Genomic DNA, 5,870 nt, shown 5'->3' with positions numbered 1-5,870 from the left:
TACTGTAGCTCTGTAATAGAGTTTGAAGTCAGGGATGGTAATGCCTCCAGTCAATCCTTTATTGTATAAAATTGTTTTGGCTATCCTGGGTTTTTTGTTTTTACATATAAAATTGATTATTGTCTTCTCCAGCTCTGTGAAAAATTTTGATGGGATCTTGATGGGGATTGCATTGACTCTATAGATTACTTTTGGTAGAATTGCCATTTTTACAATGTTGATCCTACTATTTTATTTTAATCTACAATGCAGGTTTTCTTTGGATCTGAGCAATGAGGAGAACAGTGTAAATTATTGTCCTTTGTTAAACCTTTTTGGTTTAGGTCTTGATGGGGATTTATACCCTCACAATATCCTGTTAAGTGTGACACTCTAATTCAGAGAAAAGAAACAATTTTAAATTTATCTGACTGCAACAAGGTCTATAAACAATAATAAAAATTCCCTTTTAATGTAGAGAGGTTGTGGTACATGACTTTAACCCCAGCATTTGGTAGGCAGAGGTAATCAGATCTCTGTGCATTTGCGACCAGCATGTTCTACAAAGTGAGTTCCAGGCCAGACTCCAAAGATACAAAGAAAAACCATGCCTCAAAAAAACCATAGTTCATCCATTTCATGGTTCATATCAAGTAAGGTTTCTACTACACCTTCATATTCCAAGTTATTTACAATGTTTCATTCACCATTTTGTGACTTTAGAAGCAAAACATGGAGCTGAAAGTAGTTGCCTACTCAAATTAGCCCAGCACATAATTGGTATAAGCAAGAAGACCAGAAATTTAAATTCAGATGTCTACATAGCTAGAGGAACTGGAGAAGATGGGTTGGAGAGAAGTTTCAAAATTGAATCATCCTTCAGACAGAAAACTTTATTAACACTGGCTGATAGACATCAGAGCCCAGTAGGGTCCTAAGTAAGATGATTCAGTTTTATGAAAAGAAAAGAAATGTTTACTCTTAAAGTTTATAAGATTTATAAGCTTACCTTGGATGGTGCATATGAAACACTGTCTCTAAAGAAGGGACAGGTGGAGAAAAGAGAAGGAGGAAGCAAAGGAAGATAAGGCCCATTATCAGTTTAAATAGAGTTTGCTAGTCCAAACATGCGAATAATTTTCTTGAGGGACAATTTAAATAGCTCTATTATTTTCTCAGTTACTATGGTGAATGTCTTAGATAAGCATGAAAACATGTCTCTGAATACTAATAAAATTTAAAATAATACTTTGTTTGAAATATTTGAATAGTTTATTTACCACTCTTAAATGAAACTTAACTTCTAAAATTTTGTATCTGTTTGTTAATCCTATTCTCATCCTATAACTCTTTATTATCATAAAATTGATATCAGATATAATCCTTTGAACAGTCAATCCTTTGTGGATGTTTCTAATAGGCCCATATTAGATATGTTAATGTATCCATATATTAATATGTCTCCTATATAAGTATTTTTCAACAAATTTTACTATGCTCAAACAATTTTGTGGTTGTTCTGTTCCAACTAAAAGTTAAAGTCCCTATCATCAGTCTAATGGACTCTTGAAAACTTGAGCACAAGTTGAAGGCAGCTTGACAGGTTAGAAAATGTCCCTACAAAGCTGCTCAGTTGTCCTGAAACTCTTCTAGACTGCTTGGATTGTCTCTCCTTCCTTCAGGTTATTTATCTTGTAAGAGAGTATATTATAATAATTCTTACTGTTTATGAGATGTTATAGAGGGTCAAGTGAATATAGTTGGTCTCAGAGAGTTCCTGAAATTTTTTGAGTTGTTAACTTCCTCGACTCAAGAAGCTGTTTTACAGGATAAGATGTTTCAGTATCCATCAGAACATCCTGAGTCTAGAGAGCTTTCCTGTAGGATGAAATGTTTTTCCTCTCTCAAGATATTCTTGATCTTAAGGAACTTCCCTAAAAGATGGAAATTTTGTTGTAAAAACTGTATTCTTTTTTTTTTTTTTTTGGTTTTTTCGAGACAGGGTTTCTCTGTGGTTTTAGAGCCTGTCCTGGAACTAGCTCTTGTAGACCAGGCTGGTCTCGAACTCACAGAGATCCACCTGCCTCTGCCTCTCAAGTGCTGGGATTAAAGGCATGCGCCACCACCGCCCAGCAAAACTGTATTCTTTTAAACACTGCCAGGCCCATTATATGTAGCCTCTTCTTGGCTAACCATCACATCTTGCTCTAACCCATATCTTATTCTGTGTAGCACCACGAAGTCGGTCGTTGCTTAGTGGGAAAGATTCAGCTTGTCTGACTCTGGCGATTTCATGGCAGCTCTCTATCTCTGCCTCTTTCTCCCAACATCCAGTCCTGTCTTCCCTGCCTATCTAAGTTCTGCCCTATTAAATGGCCTAGGCAGTTTCTTTATTTGACCAATGACAGCAACACATAGAAAGAAGATCCTCCTACAACAAGATTTTATCTCAGAGAAAATTGCCACATGAAGGCATCACAATTATCCCTCATTAAAACCTAATGGCAAGTGAAAGATTGGGAGGACAAATGGTCAAAGGAAAATGGCAGGAAGATGAGCCTGAAAGAGGTCCATCCTTGGAAGTCTGTTTTCTCTTGTTAAGTCACGCATGTATATTATCATAAATTCACTTCGTCTACATAACCCAAAACAAGGAGCAATTTGTCAAAAAAAAAAAAAAAGACTCTGAAAAACACTTAAGGTTTATTGTCTAGGCAACAAATATCCTCTAAAGACAATGGATAAACAATTACCCCTACAAAATATGTATGACAGGAGTGTCTCATGGCCTGCTCCTCCCTAGTACAGGAACTGCCACATTCTTTGTGGTCACTGACATTGGTGCCATTCAAACAAATAAGATTTCAGAGTTCAGATTCCATATTTGCATTTAAAAGTAGGTCATGTGTGAAACATTCTCTAAATTTCTTCTAATAAACAACATATTTCATTGCTTTGAATTTAGTATTACTCAATTTCTCAGACTATAGATAAAACACAATCAGATTCTTCATAAGAATGGAACATAAATGTCACTAACAGACACCCTGATGAAATCATTATCATCTACCAAAACTCCATGAACGCAGCCTGCACTGTTCACAGTTTGTTTTTTCAATTTCTGGTCTTCTGGATTCCAATCTAAATGTCCCACAGAATTTGGTTACAGAATTCTAGAGTCTTGCATTTTTATATGTACAGATTTTTCCATATTTATTTTTAAAAGATCATTAGACAAAGATTTATGTACCTTAAAGAGAGGCTATCAAAAAAGGCCACTTATCATTAATTTCCTGTGTTGGCTACTATTTTCATTATCATAACCTTACAGCCTACAAAATGTCAACTTAGAAGAGGAAGTATTTACTTGTAGAGGCATTTTGAAAGAATATTTACCTTTTAGTTCCACAATATAAAAGGAATAGCTGTTAAGGCTCTCACCAACGTGAGTATTCTCACAGATTCAATGACATGATGGACCTCAAAAGCTCAAAATATGCTCCAACAAAAACAATTCCTCTTATAACTTCTTTTTTTTTTGTCAAGCACTAACCTAATGATGATACAAGTAAGTAATGAGTGGATCTTATTTTTAAATAAGAGACTTATCAATATTGTCTTTTATTGTGTTTAGGTACCGGTATGACCATCATTCTAAGAGTATTTTTAGAAGTGTCTATACAGAATCTTCAGCTGTAGTAAGTATTGATATTGGTGAGTGTTTCTCTGTCCTAAACTGAATGGGTTGTGCACTTCTATTGTAAGCTACTATTCAACTTTCTAACACTACTAGTCTTAGTAAGGCTTAACCAGTTCTGGATATGTGAAAATTGTCATTTTCTACAGGTTATAGAGCATGGAGTCACCATGTTGAGTCCAGGAAGTTTCCTTCACAAATGTAATATAAAAGATACGATGACACACTGAAAATTTATGGGATTGCTAGGTTACACCAGGAGCCTGAAGTAGAACATACTGCAATTTAAAATTTTTCATAAGAGAACACTTGGAATATTTGTTGCTCAAAGATAAGAATATACACAGTGCTGATGCCCATGAGTACGGGATGATTATGACAGCAATGATTATAGTCTGTGCTTGATCAGTGGTGCTTATTTCTCCAATAATGCTTCATTTTCCTCCTAGATTAGTAATGATTTGAATAGCACTTTATCTGCTATTGATCTTCAATAATAAAACAATTTCTGTATCCACAGGAAATGGAAGAGTTTGCACAGAGTTCTGGGGAACAGGGTGTCGTGATGTTTTCTCTGGGGTCAATGATCAATAACACAACACAAGAAAGGGCCAACAGAATTGCGTCAGCCCTTGCACAGATTTCACAAAAGGTAAAATGAGGTCCTCATGGAAGGCAATTATCTACTTAGTTTAGTCAAGTCTGGAAAGGGGTGACACTGAAAGGTTCCTTTATGTAAAATTAAGTATTATGATTACCCTTTGTCAGGTTAGAAACAAAGATAAAGATGGCAGATTCTACAGAATGTGATTTTGATGACAATAACCGTGACCTAAACATCATGATCACAGGGAAGCAGGGTAAGTGAGTACAATCTAAACTTCTCTAGTCTGATGATACTGGGAGCAAAACTATCCAAGAATAACAAAATTCTCAGTGGTCACTTAAACCTTTTCCTTGAGTCTTATTTGAATCTAGATATTCAGGGAAAATGAATGTTTATTTAAAACTTTGTTAGCAGATATAGAAAAATATCTGTAGTATATCATTAATAGTCTTCCAGGTCTGCAGTAGCATAGAGACTTCCTAATTTTCCCTCCCCTCTTCATGGGAATGCTGAACTAGGATTGCTTAGTTACCACTCAGAAGAGGTCTCAGTGAATGGAAAAGAAACAGTTCACCATCTCAGTCCCTTTGGACCCTGTTCATTGAGGGGAAAAAAAAAGGAAGAGTCGGCCATTCTAGAATCTGCCAAACCTAAAACAGGACGATGTAAACAAGAAGGTGGAATGGTCCCTGTCCTTTTCGTGAACCACACACAGTCAAACATTGTCTATGGCACTTTCTCTCTAACCCAGAAGAGTAAAGTGTGTTTCATTTAGGAAGAAATGGGAACTAAGAGATAATCCCGTAGAAATAGGATTGATACCAGGAAAGGTCCAGCTGACTCTCTTCATAAGGTATATGAAGATAATTTACCACATCTGAACTTTAACCTGGAGTATGTAGGAACTAGATTTTAAGTTTCTATCCCATGAAGTCTCCCTGTAATAACTCATACTGGTTTTCCCTGAGACCCTGAAGAAAAGTTTAAATTTATTGTTGCAAACAGATATTGAATATGTAGGTGAAGCTCACATTTAGAAGGGTGTTTTGGGATTTCTAACACGAGCACCATTTTTGTGCTCTGCCCATGGAACTGCTTGGCATTTCACAAAGTGCATTAACCCTGAAGTGTTTTGCCATCCATCATATGGGTCAGATGCAGCACCATTAGGATATTGAATGCTTTCCTCAGCTACTAGCACTTAGAGCAGCACAGCAGGTTCCTTTCCCGCATGAAAGGAATATCCAGAATAAGCGACAGTGATATGACTTGTGTGATGAAGTGCTCTGCACTTCCTGTAATTCCTAAGTAAAACCAGTGCCTCAACCAACGATGAGTAATATTAGACTTTTTTTTATATTTAAAAAAAATATGTCAGTCGCTCTTTGTGGTTATTTTTGTGCTGGAGGTAAAATCTCTTCAATATGCAGAAGGGCACAAGCAAGCAAGGGGAATTTCTTGGAGCAACTAAGTCACTAGTAGTTTCTGGACAAGTTAAACACATACACTCTGTGAGGTTATAACAAGGATAGGATAGACAGAAACTCATTCTCTGATTATTCATGGTGGCACCTTTTCCAAAGAACT

The sequence above is a fragment of the Microtus ochrogaster genome, linkage group LG1 (genome assembly GCF_000317375.1).
Source record: "Microtus ochrogaster isolate Prairie Vole_2 linkage group LG1, MicOch1.0, whole genome shotgun sequence".
In the NCBI taxonomy this organism is placed as follows: domain Eukaryota; kingdom Metazoa; phylum Chordata; class Mammalia; order Rodentia; family Cricetidae; genus Microtus; species Microtus ochrogaster.
The sequence above is the reverse complement of the archived record's forward strand: the minus strand, read 5'-3'. Positions refer to the sequence as shown.